Source organism: Ambystoma mexicanum, chromosome 1p (genome assembly GCF_040938575.1).
Source record: "Ambystoma mexicanum isolate Mex_15411 chromosome 1p, UKY_AmexF1_1, whole genome shotgun sequence".
Lineage (NCBI taxonomy): Eukaryota > Metazoa > Chordata > Amphibia > Caudata > Ambystomatidae > Ambystoma > Ambystoma mexicanum.
The window spans coordinates 1,189,209,782-1,189,226,510 of record NC_090921.1 but is presented as its reverse complement, the minus strand read 5'-3'; positions in this window follow the sequence as shown (position 1 = coordinate 1,189,226,510).

Below are 16,729 nucleotides of genomic sequence, written 5' to 3'. Positions count from 1 at the left end.
GTGATGCTGCATGATTGTGGTCAAGGGAATGTCCCCACAAAGATTGTGTCTGATAATATTGTTATTGAATTCCCCACATAGATGGTGTGTGATTAATATGATGCTAAGGTCCTTACAGAGATGGCGCGTCATAACAGTGATGTTAGCGTCCCCCACAGAGAAGTGTTTGATAATAATGATGTTCTGGTTCCATAGAGATGTTTTGTCATGATAATGATAAAGACCCCACAGAGATAGGGCCTCATTACGACCCTGGCGCAGTGGGTTTACACCAGCGTTATTCGCGGCGGACCCGTCCGCCCTACTACGAGTTTCCGTAGCGCCATGGAGCGTTTTCCGCCTGGTTTTTCCGGGCGGAGAAATCCATGGCGCTACGGGACCTTGTCGTTAATTACGCCACCGTATTTTACGGTGGCGTAATTAACGCCTTCCCCACTCCCATTATACCCTATGGGGCAAAAATGGGAATGGGGAAGGGTAAAATGGGGGATGGGGATTTACCGCCCCGCCAAGGTCGGAATGGGGCGGAAAATCCGCCAACCCCCATGGTGCTATCGGCAGCTTTCCGCCGTGCTCCATGGTGCATTTTGCACCGCGATTTCCGCCAGGGTCGTAATGAGGGCCATAGTGTGTGACAATAATGATGGTAAAGACCCCACACCGATGCTGTGTAGTAATACCACTGTTGAAGTCCCCACAAAGACGGTGTAAAAATTATTATGATGTTAAAGTTCCAATAGACGTAATGTGTGAAATTAGCGATGTAGAAGTCCCAATATAGATTGTGTGTCATGATAGTGGTGTTCAGGTCCTCACAGAGATGCTGTGTGATGATATGTTCATGACCCCACAGAGATGCTGTGTGATGATACTGATGCTCAGGTCCTCACAGAGATGCTCTGTGATGATACTGATGCTCGGGTCCTCACAAGTTTGCTTTGTGATGATACTAATGCTCAGGTCCTCACAGAGATTTTGTGTGATGATACTAATGTTCAGGTCCTCACAGAGATGCTGTGTGATGATACTGATGTTCAGGTCCTCACAGAGATGCTGTGTGATGATACTGATGTTCAGGTCCTCACAGAGATGCTGTGTGATGATACTGATGTCCAGGTCCTCACAGAGATGCTGTGTGATGATATGTTTAGGTCCTCGCAGAGAGGCTGTGTGATGATACTGATGGTCAGGTCCTCACAGAGATGTTGTGTGATGATACTGATGCTCAGGTCCTCACAGAGATGCTGTGTGATGATATGCTCAGGTCTACACAGAGATGATGTGTGATGATACTGATGCTCAGGTCCTCACAGAGAGGCTGTGTGATGATATGTCAAAGTCCACATAGAGATGCTGTGTGATTATAATGTTGTTAATGTGCTCACAATAGTATTGTGTGATAATGGCTATGCTAAAATCCCCCTCATAGATATGATGTGAAATTTGTGACGTTAAAGTGCCCATAGAGTTGTGTGATGATAATGCTTTTAAAGACCCCACAGAGCTTCACTGTGTCTTGATGATAGTAAAGTCCCAACAGAAATGTTTTGTCCTAATAGTGATGCTGAAATACGCACAAAGATGGCATGTGATAGTAATGATATCACAGTCCGCACAGTGATGGTGCGTAATTATGATATTAAGGTCCCGACAGAGGTGGTGTGCGATAATGAGGATGTTGAAGTCCCCACATACATGGTGTGTGATATTAATGTAAAAGTCCCCACAGAGATGGTGCGTGATAATGCTCATCTTGAAGTCCTCCAGAGAAATGGTGTCTAACAATACTGATGTTAAAATACCGTCAAAAATGGTGTGCGATGTTGATGTCCCTCCAGATTGTATGTGTACTGATAATGCTGAACATGTCCCTACATGAATGGTGTGTGATGATGGTAATATAAAAATCATTGTATGTTTTTAAGATGGTAAAATTGTCTGCTTGTGTCACAAAGACCAAGCTGGATCCAAGGGTTGAAGGCCAGGAATTGACAAGCTGTGAGTTTCATTATTCAACAAAAGTATTTGACTTACTTTTTTCTGTGCCAAGCAGAACATCTGTCTTTGAGGGATTACATTTTAGTATATTACTTTTCATTGTTGGCCAGTCTCCACAATGCATTTCCTAAAAAGATTATCCGTAGACACCAGGTCACTGCATAGTCACCTCCAAGTCAGAAGACCCCCTAAGTATCATTGGTATACATGAAGAAGGTAAGCCAATGGGAATGGACAAGATCGGCCAGGGGTCTTAAATACTTAACCACAAGTCACTGACACAGGAGTCTATGAATTAACCAGAATAGAGGATTCACAGATAAAAGAATGCAGCTGGGAGGGAATAATGACTTCCTTTAGCTTGCATGGGTAGCGCAGTTGGGGAATTGGCTTACTGTTAGGGTGATTGCTAGGGTCCAAAGAAGGCTTTTTTTAGCAATAGAATGGAAACAGCTGATTTAAGACAGGTTAGGCTTAAGTGAAAAATGAAGTGTTACTAATGGTGCAAAAATCAGAATCAACCAGGGCATGAGCATGCATCAGAAATGTGGATGGCATGGATCATGCAGCAATCCCTGGAGGTAACAGAAGGATATCATTTGAAGATGTGACTTCAGAATATACTGAAAATCTAGAACTGTTTTGTCTGAAACAAAAAGAAAGATCACCACAAAGTTCTTTAAGTATTTTTAAAAGTTCCTTAGATGGATCAGAGCTATTAAATATATGATTTGAAAAATATTTGTATTTGTCCTTGCCTCAGCCTCTTTATAAGATCTAGAAACTACACAAAATTGGATTTTCACTCCTTCTCCAATGCATCCAGCTTGTCTCAGAAGCCATTTCAATGCCCTAACATCTGAAGTAAGCCAAGGTTTACTAGTAGGCTGCTTTTTTCTGCTTCTTCAGAAGCTTGAATTGGTCTAAATGCACTTAGATGCTTTTTGTAGTTAGGATAGCTATTGGATTGTTGAGGTATGAAATGTGTGACCCTAGCTGTATTTTGTGGGCAAGATATTTTTTGCACTTCGATGAATTGCTGGAGGCATGAATTATGTGACTGTAGCTGTATTTTGGGGATATGAAAGGTATTGCGTTTAGAAAATCCGATTATCATAGATCCAATAGTTGCCTGCCTGTCTTATCGTGTTGGGGTTCTAGGACAGCCAGTCCATTGCGCTTAGTAGACTTGAGGGTAGCCTTGCTCATAGTGCCTATAAGAGTCTACTATGGTTGCTGTTTTTGTCCCCACAGACGATCTGATGACACAGCGACTTCAAAGATAAAGCTCCATCGGAGCTCCATGTACGTATAAACGCACCACTTCGGTGGTTATCTGCCGCAGGTACATCTATCCATCCACACACATTAATTAGACTGTAGCTACAACCTACGACAAAATTTGGTCTTGCTGGACACTTAACATTTTTAAGCCTACTGACCCCAGACTTGCCTCAACACCTCTGCCACTAGGATACAGCGACAACCTATGACAAAATTCAGTCAAGCTGCACACATAACAAGTCTCTTGCACTCACACACAGTTGTGACCTCACTCAGCACCCACTCATGTGCCTGACCTCTTGAGTTGCTTCCTGGAGCCTAGCCAGCCCATCTAATCCCTAATATTGGCCAAATGCACACAGGCATTCTAAGCCCTTTGAGCATTTTCCCATACCTGGGCTTCGGTCCCTGAGGGCGTTCGCACCCCAAGCGTGTTGCGACCATAATAGCTGGAAAAGGTGCTTTATAAATGATTACTACTACTGAAGTATCAATAGCAGACGACATTTTCTCATAGAACCTTTTCTGCATTATGTAAAGATTGGGATCTATTTAAAGAAAATGGTTTCAGATGCTCAGGGGTAACATTAGTGGCAATCCCCTATTGGACGGCCTTCAAGTGACCGCTGAGACATCTCCTACATGCTGGATCATGCCTCATAAAAGGTCTGTGCAAATGTGACCACATCATTGAATATCCCTGGCTCCCACTGCAATTATGTATCACCTTCAAATCCTGTTGCATCTTCTGCGATGCCGTAACCCTCAAGTCCCCAGGGTATCTCACTGGAAAGTTCAGGGATTCCAGATGGTTATGAACCACCAGAAGCAAGGACATGTGCAGACTTGAACTCTGCCAGTGCAGGAAGGAAAGTACCAGAAGACAGTTCTTAAATATCTATGCTCACAGACTCTAGAATCTCTTCCCGCTCAATACCAGATTCGTCCTCTCGCTTCTGAATTACAGGAATTACAGCAGCTCAAGGCCCTGCTCTTCAACCAATGGCTCCACCCTAACACCCACATCTGTACACACATACCCCTACCCTCTCTACCCCCAATCACCTACCCTCACTCTCTCTACCCCGACTACCCTAACCCCACTCTCTGTACCTGACTCACCCACACTATCCCCACTCTGTCTACTTCACCCAGACTCCCCCCACTATCTTTACACCCACTCACCCACCCTACCCCTCACTCTCTCTACCCCCACCCACTCACAGCGTGGATTGTGCCTGTAGGCTGTGCCCACCCAGAGCACTCAGGTCTATGCGTTTGTCATGCGGTGAGCATAGAAACATGTGTGTGGTTTAGCCCCACACATTTTGTGGAGGTTGTTTTACCATCATTCAATTTGATTTAAACTTTTTGTCCCCCAGCCTCAACATGTGAACCACCACCCTACTGAGGGCCTGGTTCATCATCTAGGTGAAAGTACTGGCTGAGGCCATCTGCCTTTCAAGCTGGTAGCCTGGCCTGTGCTGGATGTCCATATCTAATCCCTGTAGGGATATGGTCCAACGCATAGCTTAGGGGTCTCCCCTTGCATGGCCATTAACCATCGAAGAGGCCGATGGTCTGTTTGGATAGTAAAGTGCGACCCAATGATGTAGGGTTTCAGCTTCTTTACTGCCCCTACGACCGTGTAAGCCTCTTTTTCAACAACAGCACAGTTCCTTTGCGCTTTTTGTCGATCGCTTGCTAATGTAGGCGACAGGTTGCTCTACCCGTTGAGAGTTCAGCTGTGCTAACACTGCTCCAATCCCAAAATCACATGCGTCTGTCTGGATAATGAACTCATGACCTTAGTCTGGCACTTTCAGAACTGAGGCCCTGCTCAATCCATCCCTTAAATCCCAGACCCAGGCAGGAGTCTCTCGCATAGCTCCCCTCTTTGCTTTTACAAACTTTTGGATCTACCATCGGGTATCTACTTAAACAGTCTAAATTGGCTTGCATTCTTGCATCCGCACAAAAGGAATGGGGCCAAAGGCCAGATGCCCTTCATCAATGTGTGGGTTGATGTCCTTAGTTTATTATACCCCAGTTAATGAAGCATGGCCAAAGTAAACTTGCACCCTCCGAGGTAATATTTGGGAGCTTTTATCACCCATTTAATGGCTAGGCACTCATGGTCAATGATGGCATAGTTAATCTCGTAGAGTTGGAGCTTTTGACTTATAAATAGAGTGGGTTCTACCCCTTTCTTGACCTTAGCGAGTATAGTCCCAAACTGACCATAGAAGCATCCATTTGCAGAATTAGCAGGCTGTTAAAGTTAGGCATGATTAAGAGGAGGAATAAAGAAGCAAATTCTTCAAACACCTCCTTAATACTCTCATATCACTGGTTGCAATTAAATTGTTATCCTTTCAGTTGATCATTTAGAGGTCACACAATGATTGAAAGGTTGTGGATGAACCAGTGGTTATAGCTGACTAGGCCAAAAAATCTCCCAGTTCTCTTTTCATTGTGTGAAGCAGTCTACCCTACAAGCTCTTCACTTTTTCTTACTGTGGCTTAACTGTGCCCATGCAAACTTGGAATCCTAAGTACACTACTAGGAAAGCACAAGATTACCTTTAGTCAGGGTTGGTCTTCAGTCCCACCTTCCTGGGGCTCTGGGCAATTACATATTAGTGTCACTTCTGGTCTACTGGGCTGCAACTTTAGATGACAATGTTGTCCAGGCTGTATTTATTTTGTTAATGCATACTTTATCAACAATCATACAGAGCATATGCTCAAATTATTTTTTGAATGAAGCATTACTGTACATTTATACCATCAGCCCTTGCCGCTGCCAAGGGCTCCTCATGTCTGCTCACTAGATAGCGCCGGAATGGGGCCCATATGTCTTTGGTTCTATTGGTGGTCTCCATATATGAGATAAAACTCTGCTCACATTCAGTGATGTATGCCAAGTCTTTGATCCATGCCTGACCCGCAGCGGCCGTCCTCGCCTTCCGGTTCCTACGGATATTGCGTTTAGCGACTGCACCCGCCACCGTGAACAACCTGCGTGTCTTGATGGATACCTTTCCTATGTCGCCTAGAAGATATTTCAATGGAGTGGCAGGAATTTGAATGTCCAGTATACTGCTAAGAGTGGCACCAACACCCACCCAGAATTGAAAAATGACTGGACAGTCCCAGTACATGTGAAATGAGTTGGCATCTGGAGCTTTGCACTTTGGACAGAGTGCCCTCGATTTCTTATCGAATTTAACAATTTTCTTATGGGTGAAATGTAGGTGATTTAGGATTTTGAATTGAATCAATCTAAGGTTTGCATTAAGGGAAACTGTCTTAGTGAGTTGGCAATATCTTTCCCATTGCGTATCATCTATTGTCATGTCTAGGTCTCTTTCCCATTTTAATTTCATTACATTCGCTGATGGGGAGTGGGCTTGTGTCATTCTATATAGCGTGGATGTGCCGGCTTTGACCCCGTCCTGAGTTATGGTACCCAGTATGAATGGATGGGGGGGATGGTTCAGACGGGAATGAGGCAACTTTTGCCTGCACGCAGCTTTCAGCCAATGGTATTGCAGTGTAATAATGGGTCAGCTCCCTATTTTTTCCTGAACCTCGTCCAGTGTTACGAATGTACCACCCGGAAACATGTCTCCCACTGTCAATTACATCGATAGATCCCCAGCCCTTTGTAGCATTGTGTCAAGTGTGGGGGCAGAATGAGGGTAATGCCACAGGTGGGAAGTGGCGATATATGGTTCTGTGCTTTCTACCCTCTGAAATAGCCTGGACCAAGCCCGCACCATGCAGGCAACTGGATCTACCTCCTTAGTCTTGCCATATGTCTTAGTAAAAATCACGGAGCGTATGTCTGTGTGAGCGGCTACGTACTTCTCCACCTGTATGTGGGCATATTTTTCCATCATCTGAAACCAATATCCTGCGAATTGCGCTTGTGCAGCATAACAATATAGTTTGAAATCAGGGGCAGCCACCAGTGTCATACCTTTTCGCACAGCTTTGCCCAGCTCATTCTCACCGCCCCCTTACAAAGTTGGATGCTAACGTCCACAGCCTGACAAAAAGTCCTTTACCAGGCCAAATCGGAATGTTACTGAAAAGATACAGCATTTTTGGTACCACTACCATCTTCAGCCAGGCTATACGGCCATGCACCGAAATCAGTAGTTTGTTCCAGATTTTCAGTTTAGTTTCCAGCTGCGAGATGTATGGTTTATAATTGGCTGTGTATAGAGCGTGTCGGTCAGTGGCCGCGATACCAAGTAATGAGGGGATGATGGGGCCAAGCGAAAATCTGCCATGGCGTCCATATGTTGTGTCCCGTGTGTCAGTGGGATCATTTTAGATTTGGCCGGGTTGACTCTGTACCCAGAGTATTTGGAGAATTCCTTTATATCTGACATTACCAGGACTAAGTTCCTTTCTGGGTCTCTAATATATAATAGGGTGTCATCTGCTTAAAGCAATCTGAATTGAGGTGGGCCGTGTATCCGGACACCCTGACACATGTGTCTGTACCGTATTAATGCTGCCATACTTTCTATAGTGAGGGCGAAAATAAGTGGGATAATGGGCATCCCTGGCGTGTGCCCCTGTGTAATGTGAAGCTGGGTGAAAGGGTGTGGGTTGTTTTGATTCTAGCACTTGGGTCCTCATATAGGAGTCGTATAAAACCCAGGGACAACCCCAGCACAGCATACATATACTTCCATGATAATGAATCGAACGCTTTCTCAGCATCGAAGGAGATCGCTATCACTCTTGCCTTGGGGTCTAGTTGGGATATTATGGCAAATAACCTGCATAGGTTTAGGGAGGTGGACTTAGTGGGGATGAATCCTGATTGGTTGAGGTGTACTAGTTTAGTCATGTGGGGTAATAGCCTGTTCGCAATAGCTTTGGCGAGTATTTTAGTGTCAGCATTTATCAGCGATAAGGGGCGGTAGGATGTGGCTTGGGCTAAGGTTTGTTTGTTTTGAGTAGGACTGTGATGACTGCTTCCCTCATGGTCAGGGTGAGTGTTTCCGGTTGACAATGCCTCCTCCCACACCGCCATTAAATTGGGGGCCAGTTCAGACATGTAACATTTATATAGATATACCGGGAGACCGTCAGGTCCGGGGGACTTCCCTGCTGCCAGGTCTTTTATCGCCTCCCCAATCGCCTGCAGTGTTAGGGGGAGTTCCAGTAATTCCATGTCCTCTTGTACAAATTTGGGAAGCGAAATCGATTCCATGTATTGGTCTAACTCGCTTGTGGATACCTGGCCTCCGTGTGAGCAGTTCCTTGCCCTCCAACGATACTTGTGATGGGTTTGACATTGTGCTCTGTTTTAATTAGTTTGGCAAGGGTCTTACTTGCTGTATCCCCCTCCCCGTATCGCCTGGCCCTTGTTGGGTGAGTAATATATAATATTTCCTGGTCTGCCAGTCTCCTATATTACTCTAATTGTGCTTGTAAGGGCACGAGAGTATCCTCCCCAGGTGATATGGCATGTGCGTTTTCCAGGGCGTGCAGAGTGAGTTCAGTGTGTTGCAGTTCCGTTCTTATCACCCGTGATGTACCATGAGCCAGTGACAGTAGATGACCCTGCAACCAGACCTTGAATGATTCCCACACTGTGGCCATGGATCCCACTGATCCAACGTTACGGCCCTGTACTCTGTTATGTCGACTTTAAGGGGTTCTATAATAGCATTGTCCTGTAACAGGGCCAATGGAATCTGCCAGAGATGGGGCCCCTGCTCAAGGTCGGCCATGCCCACCTCCAACAGCACCAGTGAATGATCAGACAGCGCACGTGGGAGGATGACACAATCTTTTACATGGGGAATATATTCGGGCAAACACAGCCAGAAGTCTGTGCAGGAGCTTAAATTATGAACAGAGGAATGGAAGGTAAACTCCTCTTCTCTGAGATGTAACTCCCTCCAGGCATCAGTAAGAGGTAAGTAGGGCATACCCTAAAGAATTGTGTGTGCAGCTTTGGTGAGCACCTGGGGTGCCTTGGTAGTCCTGTGGGTCGAGAATGGTGTTGAAATCGCCTCCCCATATAACTTTGTAGTCATCGAGCGGCGATATCAGATCAATAGAAGTCAGGTTCATCCACGTTTGGGCCATATTTATTGACAAGTACGACATCCTGATTGCCCATTGACCCCAGATAATCACATAACGCCCCAATGTGTCCATTATGGATTTTGTAAGTTGAAACCCTGTGTTTTGGTGTATAAGGGTCATCACACCTCTGGACTGTGAGGAATAATCAGTGCTCACTCACACCGGACCCCAATCACACGCAAATGTGTCCTCCACCTTATGCTGGGCGTGTGTTTCCTGCAACATCAGAATGTGGATCTTATGTCTTTTTTCATAGGCCTGATTTTTCCGGGCTTTGATAGAACTGGCCAACCCGCTAATGTTCCAATTGAGGAGCCTAATCATATGGTCCAGCTCGGCCATCGCCACCATAAGTCAATATATACGAAGGGCAGTCAACCATAATAAACACTCTGTGAGTTTATTTCCAACACAACCGTCAGTTTTTTCTGAATAACCATTCCCCAACTACCTCCCCTCCATTTCCCTCAGCATCATAGGTCAGGCTGCCCTTTTCACGCAACATCCGGAGTATCGGATTATGGTCACGATAGTTCAATAAACGAGTGATGATAGTGCTTGGCAGGGCCTCTGATTTGGGTGTTGGGGCCAGAGATCTGAGCCCTTTCCACAAGGAATTGTGGAGAGAACTGTACCTCTGGGAACATTGTGCAGACTACCTCTTCCAGGAACACTTCCATTGGCACATTTATGGACCTCTCGCCCATGCCTTCCACCTGAATGTTGTTGCGCCATGACCTAGATTCCAAGTCATTACATTTGATGTGCACCGCTTTTAAACTCTTCTTTATGTCTTCAATGTCCTTGCCATGTGTGGCTGATGTGTCCTCCAGTGTGCTCACCCTGGTTTCTGCCTCCGTGACTCTTGTGTTTACCTCTGCAGGTCGCCCCTTATGGAGGCAATATTGCTGCCTACATCATCGAATTTGCTGTTCACTGCTGAGAAGCCAGCTTGCAGTGCTGTCCTGTATGTGTCCATGTTCATTTCTGCATGAGCCTGGCTCGCCACCGGGGTGTTCTTTTGGATCAGATCAGTTTCCCCCATGGTGTGCGTATTTGTAAAGGCATCCATGGGGATCTTTTTGTTGCCTTTCATGCCATGTGTCATGTCCTTGCATGGTATACAGGCTGAGAGTGAGGCTTTTTGCTATGCAGGCCTGTATGTGGCTTTTAACCAATTACGTCAGGCAGGGTGTATAATGCTGCAGCTATGTGACACTCTTTCCCTTCTCTCCCAACTGGGACCGTGTTGTTATGAAAGCGGTTACCCACCGTAGTGTTCCGGTAGCATTCTGACGATGGTACTAGTGCCCGCGTGTGATTGCTACAGGGCTCCGCTTGTGTTAAGTGCAGGGCATTGGTATTAAAGGTGTGGGACTGTGTTGTTATGGAAGCGGGTACCCACCGTAGTGCTCCAGTAGGGTTCTGGCAACTGGCAACTTTACTAGTGCCAGCATGTGAATTCTGCAGGGCTCCTTGTGTGTTTATTGCAGGGCTTCGGTATTAGAGGCATAAAGTTGTACCTCCCTGACGGCTCCTATCCCACTGTGTATCTGTGTGGCTCCCAACTCAGTATCACACATGAGACGTTCAGTGTCTGCAGACATGGGGGCTCACCACATACCTTTCATGGCTGCGACAGCAGCTGCCTTGATGAAAGCCAGAGGCCCGGATCTCAGATCAGAGGAGTCCACAAAGGGAGCGGGGGTCACCTTTCCTCATGGGTGCTTGGAACGGTAGATCGCTGTATGCCTCACGACATCCCTCGTCTCACAGGATTTGGCACGCAGACCGCGCCACACCCCTGTGGCGGGCATGATGATCTAAAGTTCGAGTAGGGCGATCCACGGCACAATTAATTATGACAATTATGATTCTTGGCTGGACCCTGTCTGCTAACACACTAGCAGCTGCCATGTGGTTTGGCAAGACAGAAGCACCTCAAGACCTGCCTCTTTGATTTTGCTTTCTCTCCCCCTTGCACTTTTCCCTTTTTTCCCTCTTGCGCGATCTCTACGTCACCTGGCCTAGTAAGATCGCTGTCTCTGTCTTCCCACTGTTCCCCCTCCCTTGCCTCGTCGCGCCTTGAAACACTTGTGTATAGGCGCGTTATCAATGCCATATCATATCATATTGTGTCCCATCGTGGGCTTACATTATTCACGATACGCTGGCTTCAGTTTAAAACAGGTGGCAGCAGTGTGTACATACACGCAAGCACACTGTCACAAGGCCCTTCAGCGCCTGCTCTGGCCCATGTCACGTCAGTCCCCGATTTAGTGGTCATTGGGATGCCCTATTGTGTTCAGCTTTATGCGGAGTTCTTCCATTTGTGGACAAATGTGACCGAGTTTACTTTGCACCTTCTGTCAGGTTAAGACTGCGCCTGTACGTGGCCAGGATATAGTGTTCCCGAACCTCTATAGCACCAGGTATGCACACCTGGCAAAATTAAGGAGGCATGCAAGCGCAGAAGCTTTTGGATATAAAAATGGCGTGCCCTTGCCACCGCACTCCAGTGCATGAGCCGAATGGATTTCTGAGTGCAAAAGAAAAAATAAATTGAAAAATTATATTTTCTCCACCTCCAAAATCCACAAAGGTTTGAGAACCGTGATTTGAAAGTAAAGTTTCTCTGCCCAATTTACGCTGCTCGCTTGTGGGTAGGAAGCACACTGCTTTTGAATAAGGCAGTACATATGTAAAGCACTTGAAGGATGCTCCCCATACTTAAGTGGCTTACCCTTGTACCCAGGGGGTAAGAGTGCCCTAGATCGGGAGCCCTTAATTTCGCACAGTATTGAAAATGCAGTGGGTAGCATAACGTACCAGCACTAAGATAGTTCTGCAGTTCATAGTTATTTGAGGCACTGTACGGACCGAGCACATCACTGCCAGCTTCAACGCGTATTCGATAGTTAGGAATCTGCAGTATTTCATGAGAAAATGCTTGTTAACACAATAATGATGCCTGGTCATTTCATGGCCTTAATATTTAAACTATCAGCCAAAAGTTGTTCACTTCAGTGTGCCCGTGCCTGTCCTTGGTGTGCTGGGCTGGGCGAGCCTCCTCCTTTGAAGAAACATTCCAATTACCATGGATACCAGGGAGCTAAGGTGTGAAGGGAAGCCGACAAACTCTCCATAACAAAGGCTGCACCCAATCACGCCTCATCCCCCTCTCTGCTCTCCTGGGAACATCACAAAGTTCTCCATGTGAATAGATTTAAACTCCCTTTACTTGGGAGGTAACTTTAAAGAAGGAACAAAACAACTGCTATGTACTGCTTGCATTGCAAAACAAGTAATGCATTACTTAAAAGTGAAGTGCAGCAGTGAATTCCTTGTTCAACCGCACACACAAAATAAATATAAATCACATTTTACCGTAACAGATAAGATTGCTCTTTTTGCCAACTGCAAAAAACACTCGCCCTTCAGTAGACACATGTAAGTAGTAAATCATTTTATACAATTCTAATTGAGTAATATTACTAAATATTATTATTTACAGAGCCGCAAAACAACAAAAGCTGTTTTCCGTTATTATTCTTATCAACTCTGGGTCACTACAGTAGCCAGACATTACCCTTGTGATGTCGAAAACAGCACATGAAACACTGCAGTGAATAGCAAGAATACAGTAACCTCTCTCCATGTCAGTCACACATCCATAGGACACCAGAAGCTTTCCTGGTCTGAGGTGTTTTTGTAATGGTATTGTATCTGTTCCTGGAAATGCAGCCCTGTGCCACAGAACGGCATGTGCATGTTTCCACAATATTAATGCTACAGATGAGAGGTTTATTATAGCAATGGAACAATATGATTGTATTGTATCTGACATATGATGTATACTTCAGTTTTAAAAATAGGGGACAAAAATGCATATTTAGGAATCTTAAAATATACTATTACATGCAGAGGATTGCTCATTGAAAAAGCTTACATTGTTTTCACTCCCGCAAGCAGTACTTTAATTTAATGCCACATGATACTGTAGGCATTATGTCCATGTCCTTAAACCAGATGCCACAATAATGTTGTGATGGGACCTGAGATTCTCAATACTCGGTTTTGCAGCACACACTAGGGTGGCCAACTGTCCCGTAATTTGCGGGATTGTCCCGTAATTGGGGACTGTGTCCCGCAGTTTGCCGAGTGGCTCTGCGGGACCCGGGTTGTCCCAACTTGCTCTGTTCGAGCAAAAGTCAGGAGTCACAATTAGGCATGTATGTCATATATATACATTTCCCACAAATGGGAATAACAGTGACTGCCAAGTAGCAGCTAATCTGTGAATAAGAGTCGTATTGCATTACATTGCACTCGCAGCTGCTGGCCTGTCACGTCAGCAGCTGCGGGTGCAATGCATTGATTTTGCCCGGTGAATGACGCTGTGACGTCATCACCGCCTTGTGTCCCGCAAAAGGATCTCACAAAGTTGGCCACCCTAGCACACACCTTACCATGCAACTAAACTCACAGGCATGTTATGCAATTTAAAGGCTCCCTTTAAACCTGTGAGGTGCAGTCTGTTATGAGAAGATCCTACTCTGGCCTGCTTTTTCGAGAAAAAAAACCAGTATGTGAGGTGAAGGGTCAGAAAGCAAACAAATAAACATTAGTTCACATGAAACATTCCGGATTTCAATGAAAGGTGTTGGAAGCATGCAGTCTCTCGCCCGGGGGTCCAAAGCGAAGGGCAGACGAAGAAAAGGGCAATTCCTGTTTGGACCAGGAGGACCCAGGGCCCGACCCCCTGCTGAGACAGCAGGTAAGCATGGACCAACATGTATTTACTCCCTCTGTCCCCACAGGCCATCCCCACCCCCTCTGGTCCACCCGTGACGTTTCCTTGTGCCCCCCCTTCTGCACACAGGTTTTGCCTGTTTTGCTTGATTCTTCTACCCTGCTCCTCCTCTTTCCTCCAGCCCACTTCTGCAGGAGTCTGTCCTTTTACATTCTGGTTTCATCATCAGCTTCTTTTGGTCAATGCTGGATTTGACTTTTATGGACTTCATTGATTTATGGTGCGTCACCGTTTCTCAACTCTCATGCTGGACTTCCTTTGCATCTTGTACTCATGGTGGCCCTGACTCATGCTGTTCCCATCTTCATCTTGTATCCTCGCTTGCAACATTATGTGTTATTATTGACTTCTGCAATTGTATTCACTCTCACCTCTTGCTTGTCCACTCTGTTTGACTGCTTACTCTCTGTTCTCTCATTCGCTCCCTTTCTCTCTGTTCCTATCTCCTCACCTTACTTTCTTCTATGCACTTACTCTATCAGAATTGTCCATGGCCCTAGTATGATAGCAACCTTGTCTGTCTCCTCCATCTCCCCTTAATGTTTTTTTTCTTCTGCCCCCGCCAGCTCTATCTGAAATGTCATCAGGCCTAGTACGATAGTTGCTTGTTTTGTTCCTCCCCTCCCTTTCTGCACCCCTCTCCCTCGCCTTTTGTTTTTCTCCGGCTCTACCAGAAATGTCATCAGGCCTAGTACGGTAGTCACCTGTCTGTTTCCAATTCCTTCCCTCTCTCCGCCTCCCTTCCTTATCTGTATCTTGCACTATCTGAAATGTCGTCAGGCCGAGTACGATAATTTCACATCCTTACTGTTCATGGCCTGTAAGAATGTCATTGTATTTTCCCTTGTTCCCTCGCTTCCTTGAAGCACTTTGAAACACATTGTGTATAGGCGCTATATAAATGAACTATCATATCATACCATATGTGTCAAAGCTAAGCATTTCTGGACACTTTCTCCTTTACCAGGCACTCGGTTTACAGATCACAATGAAGCATTGTATTGTGGGATGAAAATAACTTCTAAATACATTTCAAATACATGGCCTTCACAGGAATCCAGTTATTTGCATGTCTCTTCAGCGCTCTTCACTCAATCAAAGTCTGCCCTTTATTAAAACATTGGTTCTAGTGATATTAAAATGGACTGCCAATGCTTTTGCATGTGCATTCAAACTCTTCACATAAACTTCAAAATCTTGATTTGTTGTCTCATAGCTCTCTTCTTTTCACAATTGAAAAGTATGATCCTCCTATTTGGAAATGCTTTTCTGAGGGCAGTGTAGACCGGCTAATGTTTTTATTGGTGGTGTTTAAATGTTTCCAAGGAATATGCTTGAGCAGAATATAGCGTAGTGAAGGCGTCTAAAACAACCAATGTGAGTTTAGGGAGGTTCTCCCCCTGAGAAAGTGTTAAAATGATGCATATATCGTCACGGCCACCATGATGGAAGAAGCGAGGGGGGGCACGGTAGCCTCCTCGAGCTCGGAGTCAGCCTCAGAGGAGGAACTGACCGAGGCCGTGAGGAATCTCGAAGTCCAATTCGAGAAGGTTCGATCCCGTAAGGAAGATCCTCGGGAGATAACCGAGGAAGACGACGATGGCGAGGAAGAGCAGCCTTCCCTTCCGGCGCAGCCGGTACCTAGGCCTCAGGATAGCTTGGTGGCCATTTTGTCTGCGATCCAGTCCTTATGCTCTGAGATAAGGACGAGATTACCACGGCCCAGGCCGGAGGACCCGCAACCTGGCCCGTCGGGAAGTCCTCAGAACAAACGACGGAGGACCCAACCCTCTCCTCCACTCGCCCCCGTAAGGCCTACAGTTCCCTCCTCATCCTCCCACGAGTCGGGAGATGACGGTGCGGTGGGCTCGACGACGGGTTCTGAGTGCGACGGCGACGGAACAGGTCTCCCGTCGCACGGGCCTCTCCGCCCGACGAGATTGGCTCATTCCACGCCATGATCGCCAGGGCGTCCGAATTGTTCCAGCTCTGCCCGGAGGAGCAGAAAAAGGAAGGTTTTCTCTATCAGCGCCGGGAGGCCAAAAGGAAGACTGCCATTGCGGTGCCTCTAATCGATGACATCTGGGAGGAGGGCCTGTCGGTACTCAAGAACCCCTCCACGGCACCAGCCAAACGGGACCGGTACGAGAAGACCGCTCCCCTGTGCCTCAGGGCCCAGCCAACGCCAGACTCGGTCGTCTCGGTGGCGGCGAAGAAGAAAGCGGCGGGGTCAGGAGCTAAACGTCGAATTCCCCTCCGGACGGCGAGGGAAAGAAGTTGGACGCCATGGGGCGACGGGTCATTTCGTCTGCGGCGACGACGATCAAAGCGGCCAACGCCCTGGCGATCGTGGCCCGTTACGACAGGGAGCTCCTGTTTAAGCTGGCCCCCATATTGGACTTCCTACCGGACGACAAGAGGTCCGAGGCCCTGGAAATACTTCAAGAAGGCGAGGTGGCGTCAGACCATGCCATAACGGTGGCAACCGATATTGCCGATACCTGGTTCCGCCAG